Source organism: Humulus lupulus, chromosome 5 (genome assembly GCF_963169125.1).
Source record: "Humulus lupulus chromosome 5, drHumLupu1.1, whole genome shotgun sequence".
Lineage (NCBI taxonomy): Eukaryota > Viridiplantae > Streptophyta > Magnoliopsida > Rosales > Cannabaceae > Humulus > Humulus lupulus.
In genome coordinates, this window is record NC_084797.1 from 108912955 (window position 1) to 108931830 (window position 18876).

Genomic DNA, 18876 nt, shown 5'->3' on the forward strand with positions numbered 1-18876 from the left:
ATTTACAAATCTTTATTTTCATAACCCGATAACCCCATAAAACGTCTAATACCCGGAACACCCCTCGACTCGCCCTGAATCGGGTATTCAACCCCGTTGTGACTTTCCAGCTAACCGCTCCCTAGGGTTGTCTCAGATCGAATGCTGCAAATATAGATATATCCACATAATAATGTGGTCTCAACAGTTTATCACATTTATGCTCTGATGGGAAAATATTACAATTATGCCCTTACAAGCTAAACAGGGCCCACGTGCTTATCTAATACTCATAAACATGCATTCTAGATATCCATATAATCATAGGGCCATCCATATCACATAACCATGCATTTTCACCATTAATTCACATAACTTCCAATTATGCCCTCCCGACACACTAATCAAGGCCCTTAAGCCTTATTAGTAATTTTGGGTCGTTACAACTATCCCCTCCTTATAACAATTTCATCCTTGAAATTTATTCGAACACATCAAATAGTAAACCTCGTACCTCTGACTATAATTCACAAGGTCCAACGCCTTTACTCTTACTCTTCAATAACACTCAAACGTGAGTAACAACCTTGTTCCACAAGATCTTGTCTGTTAATTATACTTTCATTAACCTTCGCTTACACATCAGATCTACAAAATCTCCAGGGTCTACTTATTTCATCAACCGTTGCTTTATTGTCTTATCATTGACACCATAAATACTTATGTGTCATCACCCCTACCAGGGTGAGACAGCTTATAGGCCCCCAGCCTAACCCTTGGTACAACCTCAGAATTCCTGGTGAATCGGGAGTCAAAACTTCCCTTTTCTTCCTAGAGTATCATACTCTTCCCTGTCTGCACTACTTGGAGAGATACAAATCTCTCATCCTGGAACTTTGTATTGAAAAGTTAGCAATTTACCAGTTCTTATGTCCTTTCAAATAGGCAAATACTCCTGCCTTAAGAATTTCCAACAACTTCTTTGGTTCTCCTCTGAACCAACACTGAACCGTAGTATCCACTACCCTTTAATTCTCTACTTAGAGCAGTACCCCTTGCTTTTTATCTTATCATGTCCTGTGTCATGTCACCTTAGCTGAACTCCAGCATTCATCACTGTGACCACACAACCAAAGGATTATACTTTCCTGGACATCTCAAATATCTGCACATTCAATGCATACTCTCTTAATTAACTGTTAGGTCTTCATATTTCCATACCATCTTCAATCAACCAATAATTTCAGGTTCCCACTCTATTCTCTTCGTTCTCTAGTTTTTTTCCATAGCTTGGAAAACTATAGGGTTTCAACTCAGCATTACCAATGCTCTACCCCATTACCAGTTCACCTGAACCAAATTACATTAACTCATTCAGTTGAGTTATAACTTTCCCTATACAATCACTTTACTTATAATCTAATGGGTTCCATTCCTATGATCCACCACCGTATCCCTTTACTGTTCAATATCTGAGCATATTAAATTCTGTCACCCACTTAAACCTCCCGGTACAACATACCCTAGGAGGTGGAACGACACCCACTTATAATTCTCATCTCCACGCCAAACTCCCATCGGACCACTCATCCGACCATTGTACCTTAACTCGTATTATATTCATAGGATTCTTCCCCATCTCCACAAAACCATCACTCTAGATTCCATTGCCCAAAGGGATACATATATGTTCATCACCACACACTGATGCTATACCAATCTCAATTGTTATCTTGTTCGTTCAACTGAAGTTTGTGGCGGTCTGTTCAAGCGACGTACACCTCCCAAGTAAGAAATATGCCTCCAATTAAATCTCCTCCTCATACAGTCGAGAACTTCCAATATCAACCATCCATCTATTACATTTCGCTAAATCTTGGTCTCAAGATTATCTTTTTTTTTTACAAATGACCAAACGCTCAGACACCTTATACCATGCATTCACCGCCAATTTAACGTTCCATGTATGTCGGCCACGTTCCCATTCTTTTACCTCCCGGGAGGCTCGATCCGTCCTCACGCCAGTCTGTGCCTGGGCGCATCTCAATCTGTGATGTACTACTCACAGTTCACATCTTATCAAAAATTAGGTCATTCATGCTACCCTTCTGTATTCAACAATAACACACATATTCCTACATTACCAAGCGCTAATCAATTCTCACTCTGTCTTCTGAACTTCTGATCTGACACTATCCATTCAGTCTAACTTCAAGTTTTACTGTCCTTCTAATCTCTGGTGTAGCTACCTGTGAAGATACTTACGTAGTAGATGACGCGGTTACCAGCCTCGTTGTGCTCCCTATCCCTCATATGTTCTTCAGTAGCTTCTCTAAGGCTTCAGATCAAATCTCTTCACACCTAACCCCTTCTCTTCTTGTAGCATTGTCTTGAATAACCCTGGCAAGATCAAAACTGGTGCTTCCTGGAGCCTTAACTATAACCCTACTTCTTTAGTACTAACATCATCAGCGTAGTAGTCGTTCGCATTCAACTTCTAACTGGAGAGTAGCCCAACATACCACCAATAAACCTGAAGGAGACTTGTCCATGTTGTTCCTATATCTTATGCTTGTAGATCTTACATGTGTTGCTGAAGCTTGAATTAGTTAAAAACCTTCGTTACCAATTCATCACACCCCGCTTGGTATAAGTAGTAATTCCTAAAATGTCTCTTTCCTTGATCCTCAGCTGGTAATAACCAGATCATAGATAACTTCCTGAAGACATTGTCATGTCTTGTAACCGGGCATTTAAACTCTTCATCCTTAATAGATGATGCCAACAATTCCCACAATATGATGCTCTGTCTGATTTACCCTGAGGTCAAACTTCTTTGACTACTTTAGTAATTTTTTCTGTCAAACCATACCAACCTCCATAATGTCCCTGATACTGAACCTATCTGTAGCCCAGTCCTGAAGCGTACCCAATCCTTCCTTGTATACCCATCTGAATCCCTACTAGTCAGCTTAGTTCCCACTCAGACCAGTTAAAGTACTTCAAGTGGTATCCCCTACAATCCATGGTTATCTCTTAACGGATTAACTCTCACTCTGACTTATGTCAAGGCTTCCATATGTCGAGCTCTATTGCTCTAACCACGAACCTCTCTATTAGTTATGTCCCAATTCTTCTTCCAAAAGTTTCTAATTCCTTCTCAACAAGTACTAGTATTTCCAGCCCCTCTCAAAATACCTTGAGGCATATTCTCTATGTCTGAGTCTTTCTTGGGACATTCCCAACACTGAACTCTTCTAGCTCATTATATAACCACAAATGTGAACTATTCAATCAACTAATCAGCTCCGAGGAATAGTCTGGGGTTCTTCTACTTCAATTACCGAGAATTTATCCTTACTGAATCCCACCAATGGAAATACTATCATTTGCATCTCTTGCCCTACGACATTCATGCTCTATACCTCTTTCCACAAATCTCAAATAACATGGCCCTCCCTGATGTCAAAATATAGACAAAGATCGCATACATTGGGGCGGTCCTGATGCTCTGGACTATTCCAGAGTTTAATCCTTACATGGGTCATCATTCCCAACTACACCTGCCTATATCAATTTCCCAAAATAAATTACCCAACTCACAAAACTCATTGACATACACTGTAATTACCTTATCATTCCAAATCAAGCTTATAAGCTTATTAGTCTCCGCAGCTCAAACTATGTCTTTATAACCTCTTTCATCAAATCGCCATCTGAGTTCTTTCCAACCCATCATGCTGATCTCTCGGTCTGAGTACCACTTCCAGGCATCATTCTACCACAAATACTTAGCACAACCCCTTAGTTATGACCTTTCACCTTCATATAACCTAGGATGGAATTAGCTTTGCCTATCCACCGATCAATTCTTAGGCGAATCTGAACTTTCCTCAAAACCAGAGGATAACGCCTTCTAGGCCTTCCATATAATACTCTTATCTGTCTATATCCCCATATTAAACCAACACTGGTAACCTCAATGTCAAAGTAGACCAAGCAGCTCTTTCCCCAGAGAAGTCTACTATTCTTCCATCTAGTCTCAACTATTAAACCCCATAGCCCACTCACATACTAGCGAACATCTACTGCGACTTTCAGGGGCAGATGGAGGTTTCCAACCCCAACTATTATCTGCAACCCCCTATAATACAACGCCAAGTCCACTTAACCATTATGGGCGCAAACAATTTGAATTCACCCGCCTTTGTTGACTAAACTCCTCAGCCCTGAGGTTCACACTCCAAACCAATCCACAACCCGGTCCAAATAACCACAATAATCATGCATACATAAAGCATATTAAACACAGGTCCACAATACTAAACATTTAGCTGCCAAATTTTATTACAACCAAGTATACTCACACTTTATCATGCTTCCTACAAGCCAATAAACAAGTATAACATATATGTTCAATTCAGACAGTTCACCACATACAATCAGTTTACAAACCATTATCCAAATATTCATTCACATGCAATAGCAATGCTGATCAGCACGCCTCAATCATATCACACAATAGTCAAGGGCCAGGCCCTATTAGTATCTCATGCGCCCTATAATCATACAACATAATACTTTCATATTTCAACTAAGAACTTAAGAATATAATCTCATATATTCAATTATAGAACCCTGAGTCGAGCTTGTCTTTAGCGGTGAGTGTACATGTCCAGCCTATCTTCAGGTACCCTTAAACCTAGGACGCTCTGATACCAAGTTGTAACGCCCTACACTACAAGAAAAACCACTTTTCACAACACATGGTTATAAGACTATTAAAAAAGTATTATAAAAGCTAGTTAAAAAAATAGGACATAAAATGCGCTATAGTGTAAAATTGGCGGGTTAGTGAATTTATTTAGAGGGAAACTAAAAACATATAACTTTATTTTTTTTCTACTTCTCTCTCTCGTGTTCTCCTCTATCTCGCCCAAATCACTCTCCCTCTGATAGCTTCTCTCATCTTTATCACGTTCATTTTATCTTACATCTAGATTCTAATTAGTGTAGAGCTCAATAAACATGGCAGTGGCGATGGTGAATTGAAGAATGGCGTGGTCGATTTGACGAGTCAGGTACACCTGATGGAGAAGGAAGATGCGGAGAGGTTCGAGAGGGAGAGGAAGGAGTTCGAGGAGAGGGAGAAGGCCTGGCTCGAGGCCATGGAGATGAAAAGGAAGAAGATGGAAGAAGAAGAAGAAGAAGAAGAAGAAGAAGAATATACGGAACAATGAAACAATGCACTGGACGAAGAGTCTCGGAAACAGCAGGTACTTTCTTCTTTTCTTTACTTTCTCAGAGTATTTTGGTTTTAACGGCTGTTTGGTTGCTGGAAAAGAATGAAAAACTAACCAAATTAATATAACATACCTAAAGGTTTGAGATATTGATATGGAAAGAAGATAAGAGAGTCGAAATAGTTAATTGTGTGCGGGTGTAGCCAGCTTGCCATGGTTAAATTAAACAATAGCAATGTTTAACCATGATTTTTGATGCTCTCCAGTCGCAGCCTATAAATACCATTTTACTCTCCATACTGGAGCCTGAGTGGTGATTTGAAGAATCCGGGATCTCCTCTCTCTCTTTCAGGTTCGCTTCATTCATTGTCCCAGTACTTTTTTTTCAGTGTTAATTTTTGATCACCGGAACGTTCAATGCATATTCAGCTATTCATTCATAGTTTTTGTTTTATTTTATTTAAATTTTATTATTTCTTGTTTGGATGATGATAAAATGGATGGGTTTAGGGGGGAAAAGAAAACTTGAATTGTGTTTGGGAAGAAAAGAAAATCAATGGACAAGGTGTCTTGGTTTTCTTCTGTGCGGAAAAATAAAATTCAATATTTCTTTCTAGAGTTTAAGAACGAATTATGTTGTTATTTTTGGGATCGATGTTGAATTAACCAACGAATTTTAATTATGGTCACCAAAATGAATATAACTGGATTTAATGAATTTGAGTTTTAATCATATTAAGAAGATTGGTTAACCATCTGATTTTGGCTATAATTAAATGAATTTCTTGAATTTTTTCTCTGTGATGCTCAAAGGTCTCGTGGGAGGGATAACTTATTTTATTTGATCTTTTAAGAAAGTCATTGGAAAAAAAAGGGAACTTGAATGAATTTCTGGTTTTTCTGCTCTCTCATCTGCACGTTCAATTTTTTGAATTTTATGGTTTGTGGGTATAGATTTTGAGTCAAAAGTATTTATGTTCATTGATGATTATATTTTGGGGTGAGAGTTATAAATTTATCTCCTTTTGGTGTGTATTTTAAGACTTCTTTATCACGCATACCCTTATATATAGCTTGTTAAATTAAAATGGAGCATGACTTTATAACAAACAAGTAAATGAGATGAATGTAGAATGCTGATACCTCCATTGTGATTGCCTTTTCAGTTTCCCCATCATTCACTTATAATTTCAAACTACCTTCCGGTTGTTGGTGTATTGATCTAGTGATGCCTCCTGCAGGTGGGATGTGAATTTGTTAACCTAACCAGATGGAAGGTTGCAATATGTGGGGAGTATATGAAGTCAAGGTTTAAGGTACAGCCTTCTGTTTGGCATTGGTTGTTTTGATCATCATTCCTATGCTACAGCTACACTTTTAACTTTGTATTGAGTAGTTAAAAAGTTATTATTTGATATACTCTTGCATTCGTTGCATGCTTTGAGGAAATCTCTCTCTCTCTCTCTTTTGTTTATACTTTTAGATTTCATTACCGTACCAAGAAAAGTTGTGAGACAGTGAGACCATCTCTTTCTTAATCTGTATCTAGCTCCATTCTTTGATTCATTTATTGAATACCCTTTGGGGTATATAGGCAAAAGTAAAGGTTGTGAAGTGGTAATAAGCAATGGCAACACCTAAACCAGAAGAGGCAATTCATCAACCTATGGACCAACTTCAAGGTTTAATGTACTGTATTGAATCAAATCCATCTTGGGGTATGTTCATTTCTTCATTTATTGATTATTTATGTTATTTTTCTTCTATTTGTTATTTTAAAGTGTTATTTGTTTCATTTGGAAAAACAGGGGAGGCAGTATTTCTGGGTTTTCAGCACTACATTTTGGCCCTTGGAACTGCAGTGATGATCCCTTCTTTCCTTGTTCATTACATGGGTGGTACTGATGTGAGCTCATTTTTCATAAAAGACCAATATTTCTTTTTAAGCAAGAAATTAATATAGTTTGTGAGCATATCCTTTACTGCTTCCTCATACTAATTTTGCTCATCCTCTTTTCTTTACTGAAGTGATAAAGTCAAGTTTTTGGAGTTGTTTATGTATCAAAGTTGAAACTTTGTTAATGATTTTATGAACCATCTTTGAAAAATAAAATTTCATCAGGGTGATAAAGTCAGAGTAGTACAGACTCTACTGTTTGTTGAAGGAATTAACACACTTCTTCAAACTTTCTTTGGAACCAGACTGCCTACTATTATTGGAGGCTCCTATGCATTCACGGTCCCTATTATATCTATCATTCATGATTCATCATTGGCTAGTATTGAGGACCCTCATAGCATAAGTGCAACCCTTCTATTCTTGAATAAGGCATTTCCTTTTCCTTGATATCACTAAAGCATTCTTTGATGGTATGACTTCTTTGTTATCTATGGGTTGTAAGGAAGCTTACTTTTCTTGTACATTTTTCTAGAGATTTCTCAACACCATGAGAGCAATCCAAGGTGCTTTGATAGTAGCATCAAGCATACAGATTATCCTTGGATACAGTCAAATTTGGGCCATCTGTTCCCGTAAGATTTATCTATCTTGGAATTAGAGGTAGTTGATATCGAGGTAATTATGTCTATTCTTTCACCTTCTCTCCTATTTTGTGGTGTTTTTCTCAGTTCTCACTCAGCCGCCTCTCTCTCTCACGCTTATATATATATATATGCAACTAATTTTATTTTTATTCTACATTCTGTAAAAAAAAACAACTCTCTTTCTCCCTCACCGATTCTCTCTCTCTCACTCTCAGATCGACCCACTGCTCCTCCTCTAGTCCTCCATCGTTACTAGCTCCGTTGCTCTGCTAAAATCCTAAACAGAGCACACGATTAAAGTTATATATATATTAGTTTTTTTTAAGTTTATATATAAATATATATGTTTTCATTTAAGTTTTATTATGTTGTTTAGTTTCATTTAAGGAATTATTTTAATATACATATCAGTTTTTTTAGTTTATATATATATATATGTATTAATTTTAAGTATTATTAGAATATTGATGATTAATATATTGCTAAAAAAATAACATTGTTTATGTGGGGAAAGAATAAAAATCAGATTATAATATGTTGAGTATAATTTGTATTATGAGTTTGAATTAGTAGTTTTCTATGAAGTTAATAAATAAATTAGAATAAAAACTATGTTATATCTATGAAGTTAATAACTTGATCAAGTTATTGACAATGAAAGCTTGTTCAGTCTTTAAGCTTTCGTTCTTGTGGTTTTGCAGGCCACATAAACAATCAGTATAATACTTGCTTCTGGGAGCTTGTTAAATCTGGAAAAAGCAAAATCGAGGCTCAAAATATATTAAAGGTGCAACACTTGCTCACTCTGTTACCGTTTTTTTTTACAATATATTTTTTTATGGTTTAAGAGCACAATAACATACTAAGTCCCAACTATTGTGGCAGTATTAGCTTGACTTTCAGTTCCTACAAAAATCCTTGCCATTCCAAAGTCTGAAATCTTGGGATTCATATTCAAATCAAGTAGTATGTTACTGGCTTTCAGGTCTCTGTTTAAATTTCTCCATCTCTCTCTCTCTCCTCTTTCTAATTAAATTTCTTTGATATATATATCTTTCTCTCTATCTCTCAAACATCAACCCTCTATATTTATAGCAAAAATAAAACCCCATTATTTTGCTTAAATTAAGAAATCTGAATACACATATGTATAATATACTTTTTTATAGTTTATATTATATACATGACATATGGACAATTTAAAGATTTGTATATATGTAGAGAGAAAGAGAGAGAGAGAGAGAGAGAGAGAGAGAGAGAGAGAGAGAGTGCATGTGTGTGGGTGATATAGTAGACAGGAGCTAGCTAGATAGGACCCATGGCAAGGATTCTCTGTTAGTGTGTGAACGGATATAAGGTTGTGGACAAGTACATACCTATATATATGTTGAAAATAAATTAAAAAGGGTCGCATGTATGTGTTGATTATAAATCTAACAGATGTCAAAGTTCTGTCTGAATGGGGAATTCTTTTCTTGGTAAGCCTTTTAGCCTGCATTATTTTACTATGAAATTTTGTTTCATGTAAAAGAATTGTTACTAAAATTCGCTCTTCCTCTTCCTATCCTTTAAGAATCATCTTGTCAATGCTCTTAATATTCTCACAAATCCTTAACTCATTCAAAAGGTGTGTACTATGAAATTACTCCTCAATTTCAGAGTTGGTCTCATTTTGATTTTGAAACTTAATTTTGAACAATGCCGGAATTTAATATTATAAATATGAAGATAGATTATTTAAATGAATTGTGGTGTTAGAAGATAATGCTAAGGAATATTGTTTCTAGAAACAACTCTTTCAAATTTTATTTTATTTCCTTCATTATATATTTGATGCAACCCACATCTTAAAATGATTATTTTGCTTGTACTTTCTCAGTTCAATTATATCAAAATTTTCAAAGGTCATATGGAGACTAGTTAAGAGAAATGGGATAAAGTATAAAAGTTGAGGGTCAATGCTTGTAATTAACAAAGAATTATATCCTAGGATCATTTGTTTAGCATAGTTTGACTAGAGACCATGTTAACTATTTATTGCAATATATTGTGTAAATCACACCTCATTTACTTTGAACTCTCAATTTTTTTTTTCCGTTTCAGCTATTTGAAATGGGTTTGGAGCTTTCATTTGCACGTCTAAAAGCTCTTGCAAAATTTTCCTTTGGTTTGGGATTGACTCAGGTATAATGTTGAAACCTGAAAACAACAGTATAATAGCTTGTGATTCTTGCTATTCAAATGGTTCTTTAGAGGGAATAAAAATTGGATGGTTCCTATTCCAAGGGGGAAAATAATGATTCCTTTGTTTTTAAGTGTCAAGTGCAGTACCAATCTTTCAAAATACTGATATTTCTATGCAATTTTATGGTATTGAACTTGGTTTGGTCACATTTTTAGTCTTACTGGACCATTTTCTCTAGTTCAAAATCCCTATTCTTGTTTCCTTCTTGAAGGTCATCTTGTCTACACTTGCTTTCACGACGTTTGAACTTCCTCCTAACAATGCTATTGGAACAAGAATCCTGGAGTTCCTTTTCCACTCAAGGTCTGATTTGGTGAGAATTTTATTCTGTATGCAACTTTAATCTTTGTCGCAAGTGATCAACATTGCTTTCAATTTTGAATTGCTTTTCTATAGTCCTATTAATTCTTTAGTTTATTGCATGAATTTCTAATGTCTGATTTGTTCATTGGATTATTTTACTTAGTCGCCTGAGGAGAATGCATAAAACATTCATTAATGTTGTTTAATTTTTCTCATCTTCTTTAATAGACAGGGAATAGTGTTTTTTTTCACTTAATTCAAAATTTTCATTCTCCCTAAGGTAACATGTAAACTACCCTTTTTTTTCCAAATTTTCTATGGAACTATGACTAGAATGTTCCCATGGCAGGTCAATATAAGAAGTGTTGATGAGGCTATTGTGATTGGTGCTACTCTTTCTTTGTCTTAATCGACTTTTGTTCTGCAGGTAATTTTATTTTAGAAGTGTAGAAAATGTATTCTGATAAAGTAACATGTTTATTTTCTTTTCAAGTATTGACATGTTTGACATAATAAGGCAAGTAGAAGTTACTAGCATATCCACTTTATAGGCTTTATCTTTCTTTGGATTGTGGAATATTAGGCTATTAATGTATATTTATAGGATTGTACCTATCCTATATATGTCTAATGCCCCAAATTTCCTAATAAGGTTTAGGACCTTGATTAGGAGGCCGGGATGGCCATAATTGATTTATTATGATATTAAATGATTATATGCATGTTAATGTGAATTATATTATTATATGATGGTAAATGCATGCATATGGGTTCATTTTTAATTATAAGGGCATTTTGGTAATTTGGCCCGTTGAGGGCGTGATTGTGTATTTTCATGCATGTGGGTGAATTATAAATAATACCACATTATATGTGGATTGGTTCGAGCCATTCGGCATGAGACGATCATGGAATGCAAGTTTTTGGTCTAGTCATAACGGGATTAAGTTCGGGGCTCGGAGTGAGTCTCGGGCTAATTTGGTGATTAGAACGTTGCCGGGAATTAGAGGGTAACGGGATATGAATTATTGGTGTTGGAGAATATTGAGAATAATGGGAATTGGAGGGTGTTAATTATAATTAATGGGGTAGGCGGGAAAGGACGATTTTACCCTTGGGAGTCTTTAGAAGCCTTTATTTGACCTAGGGGAAAAATGGTCTTTTCACCCCTAAGATATATATCAGCCCTTTGAGTTTAGAAGGCTGTGGAAGTGTAAAAGCAGAGCATCATTCTCATCTCTTCCTCTCCCTCTCGTACATGTTCTTCCCTCCTTCTTCCTTTCAATTTTTTGAGAGCCAACTTAAGGTAACAAGCTGTGAGATCAAAGGTGGGAGCTTAGGACTTTGGTTCAATCATTGAAGGGGGTCTAAATCAAGCTTGAGGTAAGAATTCATCCTTGAATATAGGCTATACTCTGTTTTTCCTTATGGTTTTTCAATTTAGAATTTGAGGTGTTAGTGGTGGGAATTCATGGAAGTTTTTGTGTAAGTTTGAGTGGGTTTTGATGAGGGCGTGATGTAGATGAGGTTCGGAGGTTGAATTTGATGTTTTGATGATGTTTGGGATTGGTTTGGAGGTTTGTTTTTCAAGGGAAATCGCAGGGGAAAAGACCAAAAAAGTTTCTGGTCTGCTGTTGGCGCCCCAGCGCTAGGCAGGGCAGGTTTTGGGGCTTCTCTGACTTTGGAGCAGCGCCCCAGCGCCACTAGGCAGCGCCTCAGCGCTAGTGATTTTTCCAGCAACCTATTTTTAGGGCTCGATAGGACTTTTAAGGCTCGGGGGTTGGTTCCTTTACCCCGTTTGGGTAGATTAAGAGTCCTGAGAGTGTAGGATGGATCCTGGAAGTGAGGTTTTAGATTATAAACCTTTTTATGATTTATTTTATTGATGGGATTCCATATTTTGTTATGGCTAGGTGACCGCTAAAGGATCAAAGGATTGATCGTTCTCAAGGGTCGTTCTTTTACTAGTTCTTGCTCGAACCTGAGGTAAGAAAACTGCACCCTGTGTATATGTGACATGCATTGTTATTATTGATGCATGTTGGATTATTAAATGTGGCATGCATGATTATTGCTGGGGCATGTCAAGTGGTTAAATGTGATGCATATGATGCACGAGAAACATGCGATTAGGACATGCTTTGTATACTGAGTAAGATATTGTTCAGAGCTTGAGCCTCTGTGTTTATGCATAATCCTAATTGTGCTAGTATTTTTTAAGTAAGCATGTTGAATGCCTTGTATTCGGGTATTGGGTATGTGATATATGTTTGGTGGCATTGCTTACTTGTATATGTACTGACTAGTCAGGGATATTGACCTAAGAGTCAGAAATGGCATAGCGTCATGAACGCCGAGCCAAATGAAGATTAGATCTAATAGATATCAGCGTTGAATGGCTCTAAGGCATTAATGCTGGACCGACCCTAAGGTCAATGAACTTATAAGCGCTTGACTAGTCTAAGACTAGCTACTAGAGCCAGGGCCTAAGGCCCAGGTGACCGTTTGTCGCATGGCTAGGGAACGATGTTCCAAAGTTATGACCCTAAGGTCATGAGGAAGGTTATGTTGGTGACTAGTCACCATGAACCTATCCTGTTTGAACTAATAAAAGTTCACTTGTCTGTTAAGCCCCGGTGACCCTATCGTCACAAGGCTAAAGGGAGCTAGACCCAATTCAGTGACTTTTGCGACTGTCACCTATTTGTTTGGACTGAAAGTCCTGGATGATTATTATGATCATTGGTTGATGTGTTATACTCAACATTACGTTTCTATTTTGGGCTAAAAGACCTGGATGATTATTAAGATCATTGGTTGATGCGTTATACTCAACATTACATGAACTCATTTGTCTGCTGGAATAGGGCTATATCTGATAGGCGTGTACCTTATGATTTGATGACATGTTATTACTGTTCATGAGCATATTAAGTTTTCTTGCTGAGCTTCAGCTCACGGGTGCTATGTGGTGCAGGTAAAGGCAAAAGAAAGCTAGACCATCCTTGAGTTGGAGAGCTTAGGTGGCGATGTGTACATATGCAGCTGCTCGTCCACCACGGCCGGGGTTTGAAGAGGAACTAGGGTTTAGCCCTATTTTGCCACTTAGATCAGCCTATTGTAAATATTTTCTTGTAGTAGACTCTGAAATTATATTTTGGGATCCCAATGTATATATTAAACGTTCTAATGAAACGTTATATCTTAACCAAAATTTTTAATCCCTAAACCGCTAATCATACTTAGTTACACGATTTTGGCCAAATGACTCGATTAGCGAGTTTAGCACTGTTTACAAGGCACACCGTAACAGTCCCTGGAGTTATGGCGTTACAATATGCATCCAGTGTGCATGGGATTACATTCTATTAGTTAAATTTTCTTCTTATTTCTCAGTTTTTTTACACATAAAGGAACAAAAACTAATCAATTATACAACTAATAAATGTATATATATTCACATGTACAAAGAAAACATTAAAACAACAATATGAAAAGAAAGCAAGCAAGCTGTTCTAAAAAAAAAGACAAAGAAACAAGAGAAGAGCTACACGAAATCATCCTTTCTAAAACTTATCGAAGAAAACAAATTATTGCTAGTATTTACTGTCTTCAAATAAGAAACACATCATGGAACCAAAGATTAATCTTCTCATTTCATAGATCTTATGTACATTTTCTATTGTTACTTGTAGAGAACGGTGAGCTTCCAACGAGATTCGACTCAGCAACTCTTGGAATACTACTATTACAGGTTCTATATAATCTCTACATTTACAACTATATTTGTTTATTATATTCACTTAAAATTTAAATTATATTATATATTTCATAGAGTACTGACTTAAATATGACAATGGTGCTAGTATGTTTCCTTTCACTTTACTCAGTATTTTTGTAGGGGCATAATGCTAGTAGGGTCACATGTATGTGTTTATCCAACAATATTCCTTCTCCTAAGGTAAATCTTCAAATTGTTTTCTTTCTTCTTAAGGAAACAAATGAAAAAATTAATAAATTGTCTTCAAATTGCAGAGAGTTGGAGTTAAAAAGGGCCATAACTTTACAGAAGCAAGGAATGCTTGCTACTTGCTCGATTGGTCAGATGCAATTATTGTTGAAGGTCGTTGGGATTCTAGTGATCTAGACAAAGAGGTGCACAGAATTCCTCTTGGACTAGATTTTATGCGTATATGGGTTGATGTTGCTGTTGTGCCTGGTGCTTATTTATTTCGTCCTAACTATGCGATGCTTACTATACGAGAAGTTGTTGGTTCAACAGTTGCATGGCCTTCTCAAAATGTTATTCCAAGAGGTATTTATATTATGCACCATTTAATTAAAGTTCTAAGATCACTTGAGTATAGATAGTTGTAGTCATGTGTGTAATATAATAACTTGTTTATTATTCAAACTCAATTATTGTAAATTTGGTTATGTGTCATGATATTATTGACTATTTTAGATGAATGATATGATATTTCATGACCTCATTAGTTTTTCTTTTATGTTTTATTTACCAAATTCAACAAGTGAAGTGCAAAAGAAAATCTGATTTGGAAGGCTTTGGTGTGCTGACATTTGGAAGATCATAAATTCCGACCTTTACTTTTGAATATGCAACTATTTAAGACTATTTTGTTGACTATTGTAAGAATATTTTGTTTATGTTAATTACGTAGTGTTGAATATCTTAAGACTTTTTGATTGTTTTTTAGATAATCTTGAATGTATTTTGACACAATTATTTGGTTATATGTGTTATGAACCATATAATTGGTACTCAAAAATATATTTGTACAATGTTAAGGGTGTCTTAAGTATATTAAATGAAGCGGGTTTGAATTAAAGCAATAAAAAATTATTATAATGTACAGGTTTATATAATAATAATTCAAGCTTATCCAAATATTAGAATAATACAAAAAATTTGTTCTTGTATCTTTTACAATAACACTGGTTTATAAGTATAAAATTATGTTATGCAAACTATTTTCTATAATGCAGAAAGTGTATCATTATAAAGTGTATCATAACACTACTTTATAAGTACAAAAAAGTGTTATATAATCTATTTATAAATAGAATAATGAAATGCTTATCTAACTATTATAATAACACAAAAATGTGTTATCGTAGGTTATACCATAACATATGTCTATAACTATGGAAAAGTGTTATGAAAAGTGCTCCGACCTACTATAACACCGCTTTCCTTAACACATCAAAAAGTGTTATGGTATATATTTGATAATACTTTTTCGGTCTTATTGAAAGTATTTTTTCTTGTAGTGCTGGATAACCAAGACTGTTAAACTGTGTGTTTAAAATAGTGCGAGACTTGCAAATCAAGTCATTTAAATAAAAACATGAGTCTAAAGACATAAACAGGTTAGGTTTAAAAGATTTTGGTTATAAGCGAATAATTTTCATTAAAACAAATGTTTGATACATGGGATCCCAAATCAGAGCTTAAATGACACATTTACAGGGTTTCCAAATGTTATAAACATTCAAAGCCACTCTAATGGAAAAATACATATTTTAGGTCTCCATCCCTGTACAAACCCTCGACCGTGGCGACCGAGCAGCTTATAATGTACATCTCGCCCCCAGAGCTCTCCAACCCATGGTCGAATCATCTTACCCTTGCCTTTACCTACACCACGTAGCACCCGTGAGCTGAGGCCCAGCAAGAAAACATAATATCATAGCACATTCAATATCAATAACCAAGTAGTCCACAGAGCATAATCAAATGATTTACAAGACATCAGTCAATACCTAGCAAGCCATAGCATTCATTCAATCCAGAATATCAGTCAATAACCAATGATCTAGTTTCTAGATATTCAGCTTATCATATACATCAATTTAACTATAGTATACATGCCAAGTGACAACTAGGGTCGACGCCTGTAGGCCTCACCCTCTATCTAATCCACTGTCTTTGGCTCACTTAGTCCAAGCCCAGTGTTCACCCCACTGACTCCGGCCCACTTAAACCGAGCTCATTGATTATTAAGCTATCCTCAGCTACCAGTGGCTGAGCTGCGCCCTGTGCGTAAGTCTTGATTCTGGCACTCTTAGGCCATTTATCACATGTCCCCATGGCATAATACCACCAATGATATTCATACAGTTATAGGGAGATCTTAGTCCCAACATATTCACATAGTTTATCACAATCATATAACAGTGCATACAAATATAGGGAACACTTAGTCCCATCCTATCCACATAAACGGGTGCAGGTTTTCTTACCAGTGTCCCGAGCTTTCCAAGCACCGATGTCATGAGCACAGTCCTCTAGTCTGAGCCTCGCTGAAACCCTAGCCACAACACATCAACAATATTCATCCATCAAGTTCTAATTTGTCAAATATCTTTGAATCATAATTCTAATCTCCGAGACATTGAATTCTATCAATCTGGGTGATAAAATCCATCCTGAGCCTTAACATTTGGATTCCCGAGCCTAAAACCTCCTTAAAGTCCAAAAAGACACCAAGCGTCATGGCCCCAAGAACCCATGTCGTGGTTCCCAGCTCAACCAGAGGTCTTGCCTCATTTTTTCCCACACGCGTCGCGGTCCTACCTGTAGGGCGCCGCGACGCGCCTCCACTTTTAGGCCGCGGCCCGACCCCTCGAACCTAAAAAAATCCTCCATTTTTCTACCAAAACCAAGCAAATTTACCCCTCAAATCAACCCAACAACTTAGTTTAATCATTCTAGGAGTTCCACTATGATTCCAGCAGCAAAACCTAACAAACTCTAGCTTTAAAACTCATCAAACCCAAAATTCAATCTTCAACTTCAACACCTCAAAAGAACTAAGAAAACCAGCCAATAACCACTGAATTAACTAGCTAAAATCATAGTTTGATGCTTACCTTAGCCTCTACTTGAATCCACAAAGTAATGCTGAGTTAATCCCCAAACCTAGAGCTCAAATTCTTGCTTAATTCCCAGCTTTTCCCTTGGTTTGGCTTAGAGAGAAAGGGAGAAGTGTTTTTGGGTCGGTTTTGTGAATTCTGGGTGATTCTTATGTTTTATTTTATTTAACTTAGTCTCTAAGGTTACCTCAAGGCTTGGGGTACCAAAAGCGTCCCCGAGGGCAAAATGGTAAATTTCCCCGATAATTCCTCCTAAACATTCTAACTTCAAATATATCTCCAAATATTTATTTTCATAACCCGATAACCCCATAAAACGTCTAATACCCGGAACACCCCTCGACTCACCCCGTTGTGACTTTCCCGCTAACCACTCCCTAGGGCTGTCTCGGATTGAATGCTGCAAATATAGATATATCCACATAATAATGTGGTCTCAACAGTTTATCACATTTATGCCCTAACGAGCCAAATTTATAATTATGCCCTCACAAGCTAAACAGGGCCCGCATGCTTATCTAATACTCATAAACATGCATTCCACATATCCATATAATCATAGGATCATGCATATCACATAATCATGCATTTTAACCATTAATTCACTTAACTTTCCAATTATGCCCTCCCGACACACTAATCAAGGCCCTTAAGCCTTATTAGTAATTTTGAGTCGTTACATATGTTGCCCAACTAAAATCAACCCTTCAAGACTGCATAGCCAAAATTTCTTGTCTAATGGAAAATCTGCCTCTTGAACCTCCATCTCCCTATGGTACTGAAGCTCAAGACGTCTGGGGTCCTACTCGTGGGGGTGTCAATAGTGATCCCCCTGAACCTGAGTTTCTTTCCATGGTCAGACGTCATAGGGTCAAGCAGTATGTGGGTAGATGTAGGACTTGTAAAGGGCCTTCTAGGGGGTTGATGAAGTCAATTGCTCACAAACTGTCTGTTGTTTCTATCCAGGTATTAAACATGTCGAGGGAGATCCTTGAAGATTCCAAGAATGCAGACATCGAATCAACTCTGACCCAAATGAAACTCTCTAACATGCTAAAGGCCCATCAACTTTCACCGAACATGAACTTTGTCATTCTGTCCTGTAACGACCGTGCATCTGAGCCGCCAGAGGGGCTTGTAGCTTTCAGCAACTCAGTGATCAAGTCCAGAGGGGCTTGCCACTCCACCCCTTCTTAGTTAGGGTACTTAACTATTTTGAGCTAGCACCTGTTCAATTGTCACCCAACTCTTGGGTTGTTTTGAGTTGTTTATATGTGTTATATAAGCAAGTGTACCTCTGGGGGCTCTCCATGAATGAGGTCCATCACCTATCCACTCTAAGGGTGAACCCAACAGCCTCCGGCTTCTATCATCTCCAAAAGGTTGTGGCTCTATAGGGTATCCCTTTGTGGAGGGCTCTATTTCCAACAGGGGTATGTGGAAGAGCGCTTTTTTCTTCACCAATAGCGTATCTACCCAGCATACAAGTTTGAACACATCAAGTAAGCATTTTTTTATCTGTATATATATATATGTTTATTTTTACTTGTATTTATCCCTCTTCGCATGTTTGCCTTACTATACCTATTTCTTTTTCCTTGGCCTTAGGTCTTGAAGGGGTTGTCAACCTCGCTTTGAGGCCTGCAGCCCACAATCGTGTGGTGA

General features: G+C 36.8%; 1 long non-coding RNA gene across 1 annotated transcript; it reads left to right on the forward strand.

Annotated features, from left to right (window-relative positions):
• The first annotated feature begins 9180 nt into the window (after nt 1–9180).
• LOC133780544 (uncharacterized) lies at nt 9181–10713 on the forward strand. The gene is made up of 4 exons (XR_009869402.1): nt 9181–9244; nt 9870–9950; nt 10223–10324; nt 10664–10713. It is a non-coding gene; the product is annotated as an uncharacterized LOC133780544 (long non-coding RNA).
• The last annotated feature ends 8163 nt before the right edge of the window (nt 10714–18876 follow it).